General features: G+C 31.4%; 1 pseudogene; it reads right to left on the bottom strand.

Annotated features, from left to right (window-relative positions):
• Window positions 1-2,695: 2,695 nt before the first annotated feature.
• Window positions 2,696-19,556, bottom strand: LOC149544072 (pathogenesis-related protein pseudogene; annotated as a pseudogene).
• Between the last annotated feature and the right edge of the window lie 2,468 nt (window positions 19,557-22,024).

Consider the following 22,024-nt stretch of genomic DNA (forward strand, 5'->3'; position numbering starts at 1 on the left):
ATAGAAAAAATAAATAGATCTATCCAAAAATAATAATCAAATAACCTATCATTTTGTAAAAGTACTTTAAAATGACCTTTATATTGTTCACCAATTCTATCAAACTACCACATGTTGATCAAATACCATCTCAAAATGACCCGATGACATGAAAGTACATTACCTAACCACACTATTATATATGTATATATGTTTCTAAAAATGTTAGGAAAAGAATATAATGATATCAAAAAATGATTAAAAGAGTTCATTGATGTATTATAAAGTAAGTATGGTTCAAGAATTTCATTTGAATTATCTTAATTTTGACTAATAGTGGAAGCACTAAGGGTTCTAAAATAATCAATTAAAATCATAATTGCATAAGATCAAGATGACACCTCAAATCTCAAAAGTAATAAATGGAGTCTTATTCTTGACTAGATGTTATTTTTCCGATGTGCACCCTAAATTACCAAATATAAAGGATGATGTAATATTTTAAGTAAAGTTGAAAATATATTAAGTATAGGAATTGAAAAGATATAAAATAGTTAGATTCTTTGAAAGAATGTGTGTGTGTGTGTGCGCGCGCGCATGTGTAATTTTAAATAATGCATACTAGTAAATATAATTAAATTTTTTATTGTATTAAGTTGCATATGTATTTAATTAATTAATATTTAAAAATACCTAACATATTATATACTAAATATTTAATTTACTATTATATGTAGATTGTGATAGTATTATGAAGATTGAATTGTCTAGTTTTTTAGTCAAACTTCTTAACCTTGTTTTACAAATGATGGTGCACACTCATGAAAATGATTGAAATACTTAGTCCTCATTACATGAAGGTGATGTGCATAGAGCTAAAAGACTAACTCTTTTGGGAAGGTCACCCCACTCCCCTTGGGATTCATGACAAGGGATTAATTGCCTCCTATGTACTATAAGTTGACTAGTTTTATCAGGCATTGATAGACTGATATTTTGGTGCAATGAAAACCCCAATCTAATGAGTGGTATCAAAGCTTGGTCATGGGTTCAAATTCTCAGACCCTTGGGAAAAGCTAAGGGGGAGATTGTTAGGAAAATGGTCAGCAGTTATCTTAGGATTTGTAACAAGGGCTTAACACACCCATTCTACTATTACTCCATCTCAAGTGCACTTAACCACAATGTTTTCTCTAATATTAAGCTAACTTTGTACTATATTAATTATAGGTAAATTTTATTATAGATATTAATTATATAATTTGTTTTATTTTATTTTGTAGTGCATATTTTGAAACATGCTATGTATAACTGTAAATTGAACATCTAAAAATTACAAATTTAATAATAAACATGACATTTTAACATGAATGACATATAACATTAAAGAAGACATGATATTAAATACTATATGATCCTAAATAAAATATTTATTTATTAGTTAATATGATAGAGAAATAGCATATATATATATAACAATCCTTATTATATCTTCTCATTAAAAAAATAATCATTATCGCTTCATATTTATCGATCCCCATTTTCCTCCATATATCTCTATCTCTTCCTCTTTATCTCTCTATCTCCCTCTCTACCCTTTGTCTTTAAACATTTCTCGCTCCTCTCTCCTTTCTTGGGCCCATATATACATCACTTTTCCTTTTTATATGATACATCTCTCTATCGCACTATCTCACTATCAATATCTCTATCATGTCCTTTACCTCCCTTTATTTTTCTCCATATCTTCTTCTCTATCTCCCTAATTCTTTATCTATAACTCTCTTTCTACCTCTCTGTGTCTCTCTATATATTTCACTTTTTGACTATTGCTTCTTTATAGATACAAGCTATAACGTCTTCACTCTCAAATTCATTGTTAAAACTATATAAGCTATATCTCTCATTCTACGACTGTTGTATCTACGCATTGCACACTAAGGTTGCTAGATATCTATTAATTAAAATGCTATGTTTGAGTCCTTTCTCCATGAATTTCATATTAGAAAATCTCACTAAAATTAACTTAATTCAACATGCGTTGTCACTTAATTCAACATGCGTTGTCACTGCTGCAGAGGTTTACGCAACGTTAGGATGTTGGACATGTACAGATTGGTGGGTTGAATACAACAAAAAAGGCTTTTGAGAATGCAGAAAATGTTGAACCGGCCATAACAGAAGTCTGATTGTGAATGACCCTTCGAATTTCAAAAGACTTGGGCTCTCATGAGATAGGCGGCTTTGAAGTCGGGTCTTGCCTTCCGTCGTAACGTGCGGAAGTAATAAAAGTCATACTTGTATTCATCTGCCGATAAGATTCTAGTGAAGTCGAACTTCTCGGAGTCTATATTAATTATAGCAATAATTTTTATTTTAAGATATTGTTTAGCTTTTTGGATTTGATTGTCCAAAAGGTTTTATCTATATTTGAACTATAATATTCTATTTCGTCATCAGAATGCACCAAAGTCAGAATTCTTATGCATGATTCATTGTTAGAATGAAGAAAGTCGATATTCAATAGAAAATATATTTGCACATTAAAATCTGAAAGCTTCCAGAGAAATGTTTGAATGCTGACCCAATGTTGTGTAAGCATATACGGCTTCTCATTCAATCCAGACTGTACGATGGCAAACATCGTGCGCTTCTTGTAGCTCGAGTGGTCATACGTGCCTGTAACTATAGATAGAGAAATTTAAAAATGACACAGCTACTTTCGCTTGCGCCTCTGGCACAGACTACAGCACTGTGTTCTGTCCCTGGATATATACATAGGATTATATTTGTGTATCGAATAATATACTACTAAGTAGTGTCATCTGCATGTTGACGCCGGTGGTTGTTGCCAGCTGCAAATCTCACCACTTATTACCAAAACATTCCTTCATCTCCCCAGTAGTGAGGGAAGCATAAGTCACGTACATTATAGTATTACGAGGAAATATTAATGAATACTTCAAATGTCTATCTATTCTCTATATTTTAAATTTCAATGTGCTATTTCGTAATTTGATTTTTAAGTCTATATTATAATTATATAAATATTTATTAAAAAAAATATATTTAAACTTATAAAGATATTGTTAGGACCATCCTATTGAAATGAAGTTATTTTTTTCCTTACAGAAATATATGCATCATGTATTTATAAAAAAAAAACCTTACATAGATTTCAATCATGATAATTTTTGTGAAAGATGGTGTACATGCACCCAAATATTTTTAGAATCACCCTTCACCCTATACTCTATGTTTACAAGGATACCATAACAATATGAATTTTATAAGTGTTTATATTTTTCACATTTAGAATTGTTGTCTGTATTAAAAATAAATTTCTTTGAACAAAAATGTTGTTTTGAGATGGAAGAGCTTTAAGGAAGTATCCCTCCTAATTAGACCATTAAACCCCTCATTAAAGATTTCCTCAATTTACTAAGAAACTTTGATGATTTTATGGTCTCACATATGTATCGTGAAGGCAACTATATTTTGGATGGATTAAACAATTTTTTGCATTGGATAGATAAGAATGAGCGGTGGGTTAATGACTAGATCTGAGTTGATATTAATATGTTACTTCATAATAATTATAATGTGTTTGATGTGGAATATGGCTCTAGAAATGATGGAGGATGATGTAGCAATTGATGTCCTTGGGAAGATATCATTTATGTGAAAAAACATGAGCCTTATGGTACCTCTTCTTTTCATTGTGATTTCTTTACTTAGAAGCTCTTCTCTATTTGTACCTCATCCAGTTAGGGATTAGGATACCTCGAGAATGAGAGCTGACTAAACCCATCTTGAGCCCATTATTAATGATAAATAGAAAAATATGGAAGCACTTATGATTTATCTCTTTGTGGGCAAATTGACAAGGTATATTGAGTAGCTTCATGGTATTGACGTCCTTGTAGTCAGGGCTTTTTTTCATTAGTGAAATAATAGAGTGCTTTGTGTTTATAAACTTGAGCTACATGTAAAAGTAGAGTTTGGAGCCAAGGACTTCAATACCTTTATTAAGAGAACTAACTTCTATAGGGATAAAAAATATGCTATGAAAGTGGTGGAGATGTTCATCTTATCAAAATATAGGGAAAAAGTGTGAAAGAATATAGGTGGTGGCTAGGATAGAACTTCACTTCCAAATCCATGACAAGTGTTACTAAGGTTATTATATGAAACCACACCCTGGGTGGTAAATACTATAGCATCTTATCCATCATTTTATTGTTATATTGAATTAGTTTTAGCATAGAAATTATATCTCTTTTCCTTTATATTTGGCATCAGTTTAGAAGAATATTATTATAGCGCATGATAAAAGTGTGTCATTTCTTGAACTCTATGAGGGCTCAATCCTCTTAGTTATGTATTATGCTAAGGCTCTAAATATTAAGCCAAAAAGAATGGCCAAAATTGGCATCAAATTTAACAAAAATGTCAAGGACTACTATGTAGATACCTCTTTTGATGAAGAGGTGGAATTTGATCCTTGAATCCATCCGTGAGGTCCATTTTGGCCCAAGGTACTTCGAAAAAGGGTGCACCTCCAGATCCAATAAAAAAACCTCTAAAACATTCAAACCCTTAAAGCTACAAAATTATTCAATAAATAAGAACATGAAGCAACATATCCATGCTCTAATACCTTGTAGAAGTTGTCAAAAATAGCTACATAGAGCCCAAGAATGATGTGTCTAAAAAATAGCTTGTGACAAGAAAGAATGGAGCAAAGACCAAGAAGATGGCTCTAAAAATAGGAAATGTTTATTTGCTAGATAATGTATTTGAATTACTAAATAGAAAGGATCAATCCTTATAAAAGTAGATCAAAGCACAAAATGAGAAACCCTAAAAGGTAAACATTTAATAATTAAAATAATTATTAACTATGACAATGTATAAAGTGAAATCTTAAGAATGAATAAAAGGTAACTTAATTGAACATTTAAGTTTTAAAAAAAATTACTCTAACAATAACACCATACTCACCCATAATAGAGAATAAAATTCCACATGCACTTATATGATACATGTAAAAGATTTATAGTCACTCAATCATTGCCCTTAGAGGTTAAGGAAAATGCATCATTGTGTCATCTTTTACTCATAGAGAAATTACTCAATGCAACAGTTACATCTTGCTTGAGCTTATTTGGAAAAAACTAGGACCTCTATCTCCCCAATAAGGTCATCCTATAATAACTAATTCTAAAAAGGCAATGAAAGTCTACAAGGAGATGCAAACAATATTGAATTTCATTCCTATCCAGTTAAAATTTTAATAATTTGATCCTAGTGTTGAGATATACAAATATACATGTTACCATATATGTATCAAAGAATACATGGATGTCAAGAAGAGTTTGAGGACGAAGCCTTGTTTTGTAGACATGGAAATATTAAGTTTATATTCTGAAAGGGAAACTATATCTTCTATAGTTATTAATTTTTTCAATGTATTCTCTAAATTTCTCTCTTGTTGTACATGTATGATGAGTTAATTTAGTTAACACTACTTTCTTTGAAACAAAATATTTGACCTATTTTGAATAAGGATCTTCAACTTGTCAAATTTAGACTCATTCCATTAATAAATAGTAGGACCAACAAAATTTATCCCCCTTTTATAATCAAGTCAATCCAAAGGTTATTTTTAGATAATAACTTCTCCATTTTGACTTCTTTCACCTTTTATATTTTTAAAAATATATGTTATTTCTTCAAAGTGTTATATAGTTTTTATTTATAAAGATACAAGTAGCAACAAATAGTGTCTAATTGTAATATCAATTCATGCAAAACTAGTGTTCTCTTAATTCCTACCATCAATGTATCTACACTAGATAGACCTCCACTATTATGACTAATTATAAGTGAAGAAATTCTATAAAATGAAAACTAAGGCGGTTCAAGAATAAAGTATGTTTAGATGCAATATACTACAATCCAATTTGTTTAGTGATCCAAACATCTTTTGAGAAAGGAATTGAAAAGATATTGCAAGTAAAATAATTCGATAAATGAGACAACGCGTCTATTTATAAATGGATTTTCTAAGAGGAAAACATGTTCATATTTAAAAAGCATTACCAGACCACCATATGTAGCTATAGTTAGAAGGTAATAATGGAGGGTCCAGTGACACAACACTATGTTGATATTTTTTCAACTATAATTCTAACAATATCAGATGAAGCATATTTGTCATAACTAGGCTATGAAGTTCAGAGAAAAGAGACAATAAAGTTTAACTATATTAATAAGAGTTCATGTACTATGTTGAAGGTATGGGGTGTACAAAATTTGCATGATGATATATTCAATAGTTGAGAATTGTAGACAACAATCACAAATGACATATAACAATTGTAGAAATTATGGAATATATGCTAGATATGTGAATCAAACATTACTTGTATAAGGTCCAGAGAGAACACCCAGTCCACACATATCACTTTGTATACTAGTATATAATTACCTTCAGTTTTGTATGTTAGAAAGTAGATTCCACCAAGATAACTAAGAGAGGGTGGGTGAATTAGTTATCCAGTTATTAGAATTTTTATCAACCTTATTAATCCTTGACCATGTGAATAGTATTACTAGCAAACATAAAACGATACGCATACACAATAACACAAGATATGTTAACTAGGGAAACCCTTCATTAGAGGGAAACCCATGGTGGGGATGGTACACACAAAATGATGTACTAATATAAAAGTTCCTTGTAAGAGGATGGAATTTTTTAGGGGACAATTAAATACATTTAGTATATATTAGTTCCTATTAGGAGACTTTCAATCCTTATTAGGAGTTGTAGAAGGTAGAAGGACCCACTATCCAGATAGCTTCAGGGAAAGACCACCAAACACACTGTCTAGTTGATCTTTGAATAATTTCTTGCAAAATATTAGAAATGAAATAACTTTTACTTATTTTCTATCCTCTTGATTGGAAGAAACCTCTTTAGGTCTCAAACTAGATCTTTGTCCTCACATTACACTGATCTCTTTGATCACTTACTCACATTTACCAACTTCACATATCACTTTAACAATTCACACTTACTCATTCATTTGCATGGCTTGTACAGTTTACCACAAGGAAAATAACCTTCATTTATACTATATTCTAAAAATAATTCACTAATAACAATCGAAACATCATAAACTACTTCTCAGGTACTATGTCTACATAGTGTCCTATGTAATTCTTGAAAACCTCTCACATGTCTTGAACTCTTTACACACACTTGTCCACTTCATTAGGATTCAATGTAGAACATATCCTTAACTATACTGGAACTCATCATTAATGCATAGTCTGTACAACCTCATTCTTTGTTTGTTACTTTGCCAGTCTTTACAAAAAAAATATTATGTTGTCATCAATGATAGGCACAATAATGAATGAAACATATTAATCATGCTAAAAATATCCCAATCTATTCTAGAAATTCTTAGGATACTCTCCCAAAGTAATACCATCATCATTCATGCTAAAAATCTCCCCTTTGGCATTAATGGATACATAGATGAAAAGTATCTAAGTTCCAAGAATACTAAATCAATCATTTTTATTGTAGCTACTCTTTTCTATTCAACTATCCATTTCTATTCAACTATCCATCAATTAAATCTTAAACTCATAGAAACAAATCTCCATTTGTGCTTCCTCATTCTTGCATAGATGGGAATCAACTGTTCACACTTGTCCTCCATTGATATAACTCATTAGGCTTCTCATCTTTCTTTTGTACATCTCTCCCTATTTATTACACATCTCCTTATAGTATCAAAAGATGTTTATCATGCGATCATCTCACCCATTGACACCAATGAAGAGGGATTCATTATTTCAATCATCTTCACAAATTCTTCAACCAGCTCAAGTGTCCAAAGACACTATTCTATACCAACTACCAAGATTCCTTGATGACTCTATTCATCACAGATAATCCTCCATTTATGAAGTCTCAACATTTAGTCCAAATAAAAAATAGTGCTCTATTCCACTAGATTGATACACTCTCCAGATCATTTAGTCAAAAGTAGGCAAGGGTATAACCCCAAGCATACCACACAAAGACTAAAATATATCCTTAGGAAAATGCTTCATACAAATATCTGCAATATGCTCTTTTTTATTCATATCCTCAATTATGGTTTCTTTCTTTGCAAATTTCTCTCCCAAAAAACATGATACTTGATGGATATATGTTTAGTCTGAGAATGAAAGATAGGATTCAAGTAGACATACTTAGTGTACTCGTGTTATCACAAAGTGTGATGATAGGTTTTGAAAACTCTTGTTGAATATCCTTCAACATCTATTTCATCCACATGATCTAATTACAATTATTTGTTTCTACTACATACTCCAATTTTTTTGTACTCTGTGAGATATAGTCTTGTTTCTTTCTTAGCAAAGAAATGATTCTTCCTTAGCCAAGAAATGATTCTTTCTTGAAGCAAAAATTCTCCACCACTTGTATTCTTTCTATCATTCATACTACCTTCCTAATCCATGTTAGTATATGCACACAAAGTAAAGTCACTTGATCTATCATACCATGCAATCTAAAGTCAGATGCACACTTGAAACATCAGAATATTCTCTTTACTACTACATAATGTGCTTCCTTAGGGCCTTTTTGAAATATTTCTACTATACAATTTGCATTTTCTATATTTGGCCTTGTGTGAGTTAGATATTGCAAACCTCCAATCATGAATTTGTACTTCTTATGCTCAACTATAGGTGTCTCATCTTTTCTAGATAACTTGTGACCAACTATCATAGGTGTTCCATCAAGATTACAAATTCCTAAGTAAAATCTTTTCACTGAGCCTTTCAAGTTCTTAGTCTATGATAAGAAAATACCATCACTGTTCTACAAAATCTATAGACCTAAGAAATATTTCATCTCATCAATCATATTCATCTCAAATTCATTCTTTATTTTATCAACAAGTTTTTCACTTGCTTCATCATTACCTCCAAATATTATGTCATCCACAAATATCACAATGATCAACATCCATTCTTAATTTCTTTCAAATAAAAATTACTATTTGTCATACCTTTAGCAAATCCCAACTTTGCCAAATATTTGTCCAACCTCACATACCATGTTCTAGGTTCTTGCTCTAAACCATACAATGCTTTCTTCAATTTGCATACCATACTATATTCTTCAGTCAAAGGAAACCATTCAGGCTACTCAATGTAGACTTCTTCAAGTTCTTTATTCAGAAATATTGAATTTACATTGATCTAATACACTTGGAACTTCGGACTACTACATAGCCAAGAACATTTGTACTACTTCAATTTTAGCAACATGGGAAAATGTTTCTTCATAGTGTATACCTTCTTGCTGTGAATATATTTTACATACCAGTATTTCTTTATTTCTCACAACCTCACCTTGTTCATTCATCTTATTTCCGAAAACCCATTTAGTTCCTATAACATTCTTATCTTTAGGTCTAGGAACCAATTCTCATGTCTCATTCTTCATAATCCAATCTAGTTCTTCCTTCATTGCTTGAATCCAATGACCATCCTTACATGCCTCATTTGCACTCTTTGGTTCAACTTGAGAAATCAAAAAAAATTATTCATGTACTTTATTTCTTGTCATAACACCTTTTTCTTTTCTTCCAATAATCAGATTAGCAAGGTTATTCTTTGTCAAATTCCTGTTAGGTGTAGGCATCACTAACTCAATTCTTACTTCTTCCCTAGGTATAGATCTTGGTTCTTCTCTATTCAACAACTTGAACATCATTATGAAAATCATTTTTAGTCTCAAAGAAAGTTTCAATATTTTCTATGACAAGCTTAGGATTATTTTCTTCTTCATCAAAATTATAATCTAGCATTCTTTCTTAATTTGATTCCAAACTTTTCATCCACTTTTACATTTGTGCACTCAACAATAGTCACATTTGTTTTATTCAAACATCTATAAGATTTTCTTTTCAATGAATAACTAAGGAACATACCTACGTCACTTTTTGCATCAAACTTACCAATATCATCATCTCTCTTTATGTAACAATTACTTTCCAAACATCTGAAATAATTCAGTAAGGGTGCATGCCTAAACCATAATTCATTGGGAGTCCTATTTGTACCTTTTCTAATCTACACTCAATTCATTGTGTATACTATTATATTTACTACTTCTCTCCAAATGGTCTTTGATACATCATTCTCAAGAATCATGGCTCTTTTTGCTTTTGTTATAGACCTTTTTCATCTTTCCACAATTATATATTTTCAGGAGTCTTAGGTGTTGATAGTTGTTTCTTAATGTCATTCACTTCACAAAAGGTGTTAAACTCATTCAAGGTAAATTCTCCACCTCTATTTGATCTTAAACATTTAACCTTCATGCAAGATTCATTCTCAACCCTATTTTTAAAAAAATTGATCTTCTCAAAATGCCTCTAAATTTTCTTTAAGAAAAGATACCAACATCATCTTAGTAAAATCACCAAAAAAAATTATTAAGTACTTTTCTCCATAGAATCCTCTTTTTCTAGTATGACCACTCAGATCTATGTGAACCATCTCCTATTTCACAGTAGTAGAGAACTTCTTAATAGGAAAGGAAACTTTCTTCTACTTAGCCATAACACATTATTTGCACTATGAACATTAGTAGGATTCACAATTTGAGGTAAATCTCTGATAGAAAATGTACTACTAGCCTTCACAATATTATCAAAGTTTATATGACAAAATATTATATCCCATAACCAAATTTTATCCACTTTTACAACCAAAAATGTCATTTTTGTAGGGTTCAATTGAAAAACATTATCTTTATATCTTGTACGAATGCCAATCAACTTATAACCTTTATTCTTGATAATGTGTGTCTTCTCTATGAATTTAAAGTGATATATCTTATCAACCAACTATGCAAAACTCAATAGGTTATTTTTAATCCAACAACAATATAGACATTATCAGTGTTAGTCTTTCCTTTATGAGTAATAGATCCAATTCCCTTGATATGACAAGCTACATTGTTACTAACTCTGACAGTCACTCCATCATGACTACTAAATTTAAACAAATTTATTCATGTCACTAGTCATATGATGAAAACATACACTATCTATGATACAATCAACTTTCTTTTCAACCTATGAAACTAGGGATTTCTCTTCTCTGACTTCTTTAATAGCTATAAATCCTATCTCATCATCACTTTCTTTCAATTCTTTCAGGCTAGTTTGATGGTTATGTCTTATGATTATCGATACTTGGTTACCAGATTGATTAGATGTTATTTCATAATTAGTTTATATATGTGATGAGTTAATTATTTCATGTGTTCATGATTATTTCAATGATGATACATGTATGTTCATATAGTATTTTTAGTTATCTCATGATGATAGTAAATGGATTATTTATATACATGTTTTATGGATACCTACCCCATACTTGCATGTTTATCATGTACCTGTATGTTTTACTTTATATATGGCATTTTTGATGTGGTTGAGGGAGGGATTCATACTCACTTGCTAGTCAGGATCTACATGATGTAGCACTTCCCACCATTATCTATTTAGTTTAGAATATATGAGTATGTACATGTGTGAATTTTATGTAGATAGCAGGTACTAGGTATCAACCTCCCTGAATTGCTAGGATGAGCATACCCTATCATAGTATCTAAAAGGTATAAGTGGGGAGATAATTGTTGAGTCCAAATCCTAACCTTAAGCCAATTTTCCTAGAAATTAGGACAAGTATCTGAGTTGGTTACCCATCTAAATTCATCAAATACTGTGAATTTGTGACTCTAACACTAGAGTTTGTTTCTATGCTTTTCCTTCAATTGAGTTTTCATATTTGGTTTTGTGGGTCTGTGATGATATGCATATACATAAAGAGAAGGATCTCTAATCACTTCTAGGGGAAATATAAAGAGATAAAAGTTTAAAACGAAAAGTAAAGAACATTTACATAGGTACCTCTTCTCCCCTTAAAAAAAATTATAGATCAAGGGCACAAAGATCACAACGATACAACATGGAAATTAAATTGCAAAGCAAAGGAACAAGAATGAAATGCAGAGATCACAAGGGCACAATAATGAAATGCAACAATCACAAGGGCATGAAAATGAAATGCTAGATCTCCACTGATCTTCACCAAGGGCATAGAAACAAAATGTAGAGATCTCAAGCTCACTTCTACTACTTCCAATATTCCATGAAGTCTCTCTTTGGTAAACTTCTTAGTGCAAGGTATCACTTTCTCAATCATCTATGTTGTTTTCCTAAATGGTGTTGTCAAAGTTTTGAAAATATTCTATACAATCTTATCTTAATCTTTAGATCCTTTTTAATACTTAATTTCTACATTTTTTTTTGATATTCTACCTATGTAACTTCTTAAATATTCATCTTCCATCATTTTAGCATCTTGAAAAAATATATCCAATTCTATAATCTAATTCTCTTAGAATGTACATCACCTTCAAATGTAGATTTTAAAGCCTTCTAAATTTCATGAGATGTCTCTAAGGATTTTAATTGACTATATTCATTTTCAAGAAGAGTTGAATAATGCTTCTTTGGCAGGCATATTACACATAAATAGATATCTTTCAATTTCACTACATTGCTCAAGTTTTCTTTCTTCCACAACATATTTTCTATTATTTGTCATTGACCAATATCTTGGCCTCATACATAGTAGATGAGTCATCATCTTCTCTTGCCAACTATCATAGTTAACTCCATTGAATTTAAGGATTTCTTTTTTGAAATGACCAATCATTGATCTCCTTAAGCTATTAAGATTTTCCTTCAAGGACCTGATGCTCTAAAACCTATTGTTAGAAAGTAAACTCCACAAAGATAATTGGGGGGGGGGGGGGGGGGGGGGGGGCGGGGGTGTGGTTGGGGGGGTAAATTGATTATCCAACTATTAAAACATTTATCAACTCTATTAATCCTTCACCATGTGAACAATATAACCAACAACCATAAGAAGATACACATACACAATAACACCAGATATGTTAACTAGGGAAACCCTTGATCAGAGGCAAAACCCCAGTGGAGATTGTACCCACAAAATGATGTACTAATATAAAAGTTCCTTGTAAGAGGATGGATTCTATTAGGAACCAATGAAATATGTTCAGTACATATCATTCCTTGCTAGGAGAATTTGAATCCTTGTTAGGATATTCCAACCATGTTAGGAGTTGTAGAAGGTAGAATGATCCATTGTCCAAATAACTTCATGGAAAGACCATCGAAAATACTATCCAACTAATCTATGTATTATTCCTTGAAAAAATAATAGAAATGGAATAACTTCAATTTATCCTCTATCCAATTGAACAAACAAAACCTCTTTAGATCTCAATACCAAATCTTTGAACTCACATCATATTGATTGCTTTGATTTCTTACTTGCATTTACCAACGTCACATATTGCTTTCACAATTCACACTTAGACATTCATTTGCATCACTTGTAAAATTTACCAAAAGGATACTAACATTTCTTTATACCATATCCTCAAAATAATTCATTGAGTTGGCCTTGAGGCTTTCCTAGTTAATTATAATAGGTCCTCATTAAGATATTATACTTCATTAAAACTTTTTGCAATTATAAAACATTGCAGACTCATAGTAAATATAACTTTTCACACATGTGACCTCTGACCTCATGCACTTTCTAACATCATCATCAAGTTGTCTGGTGTTACTGTCTAACTTTTCTCATCACGATTCTATAGGGTTGTTAAGAGATACAATCCAAACATCAAAAACTACTTTATAGATACTTTGTATGCACACTGTCCTCTATAATTATTGAATAGCTATTGCATGTATTCACCTCTCACAATGTGCACTTGTCCACTTCATCATGATTAAATTTAGAAAACATCCTTAACCACACTTGATCTCATCATTAATATATAGTTCATATGACCTTGTTCTTTGTTTGTTAATTTTCCAATCTTTACATAAACAATTCTATGTTGACATCAATGACAAACATAATCATGAATGCAACATGCCAATTATTATAACAATATCCCAATATATTCTAGAAATTCTTATGATACTCCTCCAAAGGAATACCATCAACATTGATGCTAACATTGTATCAATATAGAACACCATCTAAACATAGAGATATAGTTGACTATAATCAAGGAAGGATGAAACTTGCCATGTTTAGTGATAGGCATATAGACATTTTCATGGTGTTAGTAGGACATTGGGTAGTTTTAATTCATTAGCCCCTCCACCTATTATACATTCAATATTGCCATATATCACATAACATAAGTGAAAAAGATAGACAATTATGGGAATGCAGAAGGATATTTTAGCATCTATTTATATATGAATCTAGAGAGTTAAGAGGGGCTTCAACTGTAATCCCAATTTTATCTTTGTACAACCAAAAAAAAAAAAAGGAATACATATTCCTATTTTCTATTCCATAATAACAAACCAAGTATAAGAAAAACCTATTCCTCTACTCCTATTTTAGAACCAAATGAGCCCTTAAAGAAGTTTCAAGAAAAGCCCAATTTGGAGATGTAAAATCCTATTCTAGAGCCTCTACTGGTGAGCATTTCTTTGCAAAATAGAATCTTTGAAGACAACATATGGTATTTTATAATCATAAATGTTTGGAGATTCCCTCTTTTGTATGCCTATAAATACCACATAATTACGACAAAAAAATTACAAGAAATGGATTTGTCCTACCTATAGTTGTTTCTAAACCAAGAAAGTATGTAACATGGAGGATAAGGTTCTTTCCTTTCATTCATGACGACATAACTAATTATTGATACCTTCCCAACTTAGGTATAAGGAAGAGAGTAGGTGAAGGAAAGGAACTAAACTTTCTCTGTGTTCCAAAACACTTAATTCAACCAATGATTACTAGAGCAGAAACCATGTATTAGAAATCAGAGTCTTTGGTAACAATCTTGGAACAAGTAGAATATAAATTTTTAGAATAGTTGGACCCAAAACCCTATAGGGTATCCTTTTCCTTGACTATAATAGGTCAATTTTAGAGACAATGAAATTATGTAGATAATTGATTATGAACCTTCAATTTAAATTTGAAATCACCCTAATCAAGAACTTCTTATCTTATAATTATATGATTCTCAATAAGAATGCCTATACAATCACTTATCAAATTCACGATTTTATAGTTTTGATAATATGTATAAACCTTAATTAAAGCTAGTATATGAATTAATATTACCAGGCCAAAATCATATACAAATTTTCCAACCAAACCTAGCAATCTTCACGGCACACCTTGCCAGACGTATCAATAACAATCTTCAAACTTACTTGAAGATCATAAATGTCTTCTTGTCATTAGTGAATGATCAAATTGTAACTATGAATTTTTTTTTCATTATTCAAATATTCCTCATGTACGTTGAAGTTTTGAAAATTATAAAAGTTACGAAGTATTCATCTAAATTCCAACATCCTCAAAAATTTATCATCAGAATTATGACTAATGCTGGCAATTTTTTTTTAAAAACTACAAAATTACAGGATGTGCTTCTCCATTACAAATTGTAATTAGAAATCGTCACTAAATGTATTAGTGATTACTCTATGTATTGTAATTAGAAATCATCACTAAATGTTTAGTGATTACTTTGAATTATTGTTAGAATTCAGAGTGGGAGGTATCTCATTCTCAGTAAGTTCGACTATTTTCAATCAAGTTTGTCAAGAAGGAAAACCTATATATGGAACCTTTACCATACTTTCTTGGTACTGTTATCAACGCTAAAAAATTAACTAATGATTAATTCATGACTCATGATTATGTCATCGCTCCTTATGCTACAATTATCTGACATTTTAGGTACCGATAATATATTGCTAAAATGACTCCCAATTACTTGTAAGGAAGTCTTAGCATGATAATATGGGTAAATATTTTAGTAGTGATTATTGTCTCATATATTAAAAGATGTTGAAAATATTCGTGATCTTTTCTTGGCTTTCTGTGGGACAACTCTCTACTTCAATTGGCATACTACTGGCATTTTCTTTTGGGTTTTTCTTCATTGAAGGTCTTTAGCAATTGTTGGTATAGATCAAGAGTGATGCATTTGTATTTTTTCTAAAAGTGAGGCACAACTTCTTGCACTTAGTTGATTAGTGGTAATTATGACTTTTTATTGTTTGATGCAAGCATATCTTGAAGATTCTAGAAGAAGAATTTGTTTGATCAAAATGTGTTTGACTATTATTTGTTAATTCAAATGTAAATCTAAGTGTGGGATGACATGGTATAGGAAATTTGTTTTGTACTTTGATATGTGTGAGTAGGAGCATCATATGGTAGCATGATGTTTGAAATTGAAATTAAAAATTGTAAGTGAAATATTAAGGTGGTGAAAGGCTTAAGGGCTTGATGAACAATATTTATTTGGAAATGTTGCAAGAATTGTATGTTAATCGTGAATAGGTGATGAATTTGAAGGTGTTATCAAGTAAGGGAGTATGCAAGTATGAAGTGAAGTGATTTTGTGCATTACAATGAACCAAATTTAGCAAAGAGTTTCTATTTTCCATATCACTCTATCTATTATTCCCTCATAGTTACAATAGTTAAAATCCATTAACTAGCGGATCCTAACATGTCCTTTATTATAAATCATTTAATAGGGTAGAACTATAGCTAGTGTTATAAGTCCTCTAATTAGAATACTCCTAATAGGGTAAAGCTCCTAATAGTGCTAGAGGTAAATCCCTTAATTGGATACAACCTAATAATGTCTTTGTAAACTCCTACTAGGGTTAAGATCCTTATAGGGCATGCTTTAGAAGAGTGCACAATTTTGCAGGTGCTGATTCCCAGAGTGGATTTCATCAAAATTGGGTTTCCATGAGATGGAATCTTTATGTCAAGTATTTTATTACCTTCTGGATGTGCTTACATGTTTCAGTTTTCCATTTTTTTCTATATAGTTGATCTTGTGATAAGATTTAGAGGTTGAAAAGTCACTTAATTAGTTCATTATTGATTCACCCCCCTCTAAGTATTCTAATCCCTTGCAACTAAAAACCAACCATAGGGAAATATAATTATACATTCCTTTTTAGAAGAGAAAAATAAATTAAATAGAATCTATTTTGTTAATGAACTATTTAATTGTGGCTATATCCAAGGAGTTAGTTTAGGTTTCTAAGAATTCTATTTTGCATGACCATCATGAAATTTCTATAAATTGACACCTCTAATGTGTGACATTTCATCCCACTAAAAAATATAGAGTCTTTGGAGTTATTTGATTGGAAGGTTCCTCCTATTTTATATATGAAAATAAATATTCATGGGGAAGATTAAGGAAATCTATGGCATACTTTCTATGAGGGGTTGAGATGTGATTGCAATGGTAGTTTTATCTCTATTTTGGCTTTCACTATGTGAACCTTAATAAACTACTATGTTGAAGTAAGCATAATCTACATTGAAGTCACAAATAGATATTTCAAATAATTATTAGAAGATTTGGTTGGAAAAAACCTTCTAAACATCGTGAAATGTCATGAGGGATTGTATAAGTCTATATTGACTATAGATAATCTTATATTCAATGGCCTTAAAATGCTTAAGGCTTGTGGTGATTTTCTTTTCTCTTGTATTTACCGAGAAGGGAATAGGCTCACTAATTTGTTTTGAACTTTGCTATTTATTAACCTTACATTTATTATTGTTTGATTAATGATTATGTATATATGAAAGTTAAAATTCTTATCAATGATGCCATTTCAACATGCTAGAGGTAGGAATTCCTTTCTAATGATGATGATTTTACTATCATCATTATAATTTGAGGCTTGACTTATTTAAGGGACATTATGATATGTAAAGGAATGAAATCTCAGTGGAATATTTATTGGTTTTTTATTCTATCTCTTATTTTGATCACATGGGTCAAAATAAGAGATAGAATACAAATATGTCAATTTTCTATAGACACAAGATACCATTATTTTATCAATCCTCAAATTCTTATGTGATCAATGAGTCATAATCATATAGTTTCTTTTAGTAACTTGGTGTATTATCTCTCATATAAATCTACCTCCATATCATTGGATTATTTCACTAGACTCTATTGTGTCTCCACTCATTGAAAAATTACAAAAGCCAAAAGGAAACCCTTAAGTAGTAAAGAACAAGGGAAAATTAAGTGATGGAAAGAGTAGAAACCATGTGATAAGTAGGAGATAATTTCCACAGCAAGTCAAATTGTGATATTGCTATCAGGATTTAATTGTGTGATTTTTTATTCAAACTCATTGATTCATGTTTCGTGATTAGTGATTCAACATGAATCCATCTCTCATGAGAATAAATGGAACACTTAACACTCATTGGATTTAGGTGATGCTCACAAGGGTGAAGCACCGAGACTTCTCGGGAGGTCACCCATCCTAGTACTACTCCAACCTGAGCGCGCTTAACTACAGAGTTTCCTCCATGGTTAAACCCAAAGCTTGCAACCCCATTTGCAAAACCTTCACCAAGTGTTGTGCCTTATGAACCATTCATTAGAAAGCCCCTTAAGCTCATCAATTGATAAGTAGGAGGTAATTTCTACAGCAAGTTAAATTGTGATATTGCTATCAAGATTTAACTGTGTGATTTTTGAGTCAAACTCATTGACCCATGTTTCATGAGTAGTGATTCAACATGAATCCATCTCTCATGAGAATAAATAAAACACTTAACACTCATTGGATCTAAGTGATGCTCACAGGGGTGAAACACCAGGACTTCCTAGGAGGTCACCCATCCCAGTGCTACTCTAGCCTGAGCGCGCTTAACTATGGAGTTTCCTCTATGATTAAACATTCACCAATTGTTGTGCCTTATGAACCATTCATTAGAAAGCCCCTTAAGCTCATCAATTGATGGATAAGCTTAAGCTCATCTAACCATTTGCAAATGGGGTTGCAAATGGTGGTGCACTGTGTGTTTGTGGGGTTGATAGAAAGAGGAACGTTGAAGCCGTCCACCAGAGACACGTCGTAGATATCCTTGTTGCCGTCTCCATTCAGTGAATACTCCGCCAGCGTGGCAGGAACAGCTCCGGAGACGGTGCAGCTCAGTTGGCCGGCGCAGTCACCGGTTTGACATCTTCCTTTCCCGCTCCCATCGAAAGAGCAGGCGGTTCGTCCCCAGAATCTCGCCCCCTTTGTCCCCGCGGCCACATCCATGCTCCACGTCTGCCCTTTGTCTAGCTGCTTCCCTCCTCCGGGTAACCGCGCCGGCCAGACTCTGTATCTGCACTGGTTCTTTATATTAAACGTAACCGCTGCCGCCTCTGTAATAGAACACAAACACATATACATATTATCGTTAGCCTTGGTGATGTTATATTATTTAACCACCCGCAATAGATGTTATGTGATCAATAAAGCGTACCTTGCATATAAAGAGGTGGCCAGTCCAGCTACGAGAAGAAGCGCAAACACTGGAACTGTTGCCATTTGTTATATCGTGTGGTTTGTATAAAGAAGGATGGATTGTGTCGATGAGGAGGCATTAGTCATTTATATAGAAAAGATCGCCCCGTCACACACCTGTTGTTTCTAATTTGTGTGCCAAAATTTATCAGTTTTTCTGGTGAAGCTCGTTATGTGAGTGAAGAACTTAATGCTAACATTTTGGCTTTACCGCATTTATGAAGCTCTTTGTAGAATTTGTAAAGTTCGAGATGATCTAAAAGTGTTATTTTAAAATCTTTTCTTGATGCTCGCCACTAGGACTCCCCAATAGCCGCTCATCTAAAAAATAGTACTTTATGCACAAATGGACCAATCAACAACCAAGAAGATTAAATAATGATTGTTTATTAGTACATTTGTGATCGCCTATTACTATACGTGTGGTCATCTTTTTTAGGACTTTGCCCATAATACAAACATGGTCGACAACTAGCATGTGTGTGTGTATCAATATATATATATATATATATATATATAGTCTATTAGTACATGTGTGATCGTCTATTACTGTACATGCGATCATCTTTTTCAGGACTTTGCCCATAATACAGACATGGTCGACAACTAGCATGTGTGTGTGTGTCAATATATGTACGTGCGATCATCTTTTTTAGGACTTTGCCCATAATACAGACATGGTCGACAACTAATGTGTGTGTGTGTGTGTCAATATATATATACATATATATATATATATATATATATATATGTATGTATATATATATATATATATACATATATATATATGTATGTATATATATATACATACATATATATATGTATACATATGTATACATATATATATATACATATATATGTATATGTATATGTATACATATACATATATATACACATATATATGTATATATATGTATATGTATACATATGTATATGTATACATATACATATACATATATATATATATATATATATATATATATATATATATATATATATATTGACACACACACACACACACATGCTAGTTGTCGACCATGTCTGTATTATGGGCAAAGTCCTAAAAAAGATGATCGCACATACAGTAATAGGCGATCACACATGTACTAATAGACTATATATATATATATGATCATTATTTAATTTCTTTGGTTGTTGATTGGTCTATTTGTGCATAAAGTACTATTTTTTAGATGTGTCTATATATATTTATTTATTTATTTATTTATTTGTGGGTGGTGTGTGTGTGTAGAGAGAGATAGATAATATTATAGATCACTTTTAAATATATTAGGATTTTTTCTTTCATCATAATTGTTTGTAATTGTTCAAATAGTTTTTGAAGAATTAAATAGTGGCCAAAAGAATGATGGGCTAACTTCAAAAAACAAAAAGGTTGAAAAGTCAGTCAGAGGTTAAATTCAAATATTTAGCAATATCATGATATTAATAATATTATAAAAAGATTATTTTAACATAAGTATTAGAAAAATCATCTAATAACTATATTTAGTTTAGATTTTAAATCTAAAAAAAAAATATTAAATTATTATTATTTTATTAAAATCTCCCAATCCAAATTACTTTTGATTCTCAATAAAGCAAGATGTTTCATTAATGAAAATAAACTCTAAAGCTTCATGGACTCTGTCATTAAGAGAAATTAGTGGAAAGAAGTTATGAACTTAATTTAATTTTTGACCTATAAAAATGAGTGTTTCTTCTATTAAAACATAATGTTATCATTGAAATGCAAAACAACAAGCATACATCACATTTTTGGCAACTATGCTTGCATCTTTAATCTAGTTGTTAATCTTGAATCTAATTCAAATAGAGACAAAACATCTTGAATAAATGAATATTGAATATTGATAACTCAAATAGCAATCTTTTTTTAGTACAAATGATAAATCCCTTTCTACATAGGATATCTATATAATGCAGGGTGCTCCCCTTGATACCATAAATGCATAACAAAAAAAAAGAAACAATAGCAAATGCAAGAACAAAATATGGATTTCTTGTTTACCCCACAAATGCAAAACTACAAAATTCATAAGTGCAATATGCTAACCCACATGGATTCCTTAATTACAATAATCTACAAGACAAGCTGCGAACTATCACCTAGAGCTGTCCTAGACAATGTTTGGGCCTTTCTTAAATAGGCAATTTTATGCCACTCAGGAAGGTTCTAGACATTGAAAATTAATACCTAGGGCCAAACGACCCTAATAATACACATAGAGTCAGCCAAACACATCTTTGACAATTATTTTTAGATATTTTGGGTAGCCCAACTTTGAAAGGACACAACTCACAAACTGTTGCTCTGATTGGCTATTATAACCACATTTTGGAAACACCAACTCTTGATCTACAAGCTTAGAATGAAGCTAGTTCCCTTCCTTCAAATTTTTGGACCTCATTCAAGCACTCTAAGGCCTCCAATGGTGAGCCTGAAGATTTTTCTACAATTTTTTCCACCG

The sequence above is a fragment of the Cupressus sempervirens genome, chromosome 8 (genome assembly GCF_028749045.1).
Source record: "Cupressus sempervirens isolate cs-2001-9-10 chromosome 8, ASM2874904v1, whole genome shotgun sequence".
Taxonomy (NCBI): Eukaryota; Viridiplantae; Streptophyta; class Pinopsida; order Cupressales; family Cupressaceae; genus Cupressus; species Cupressus sempervirens.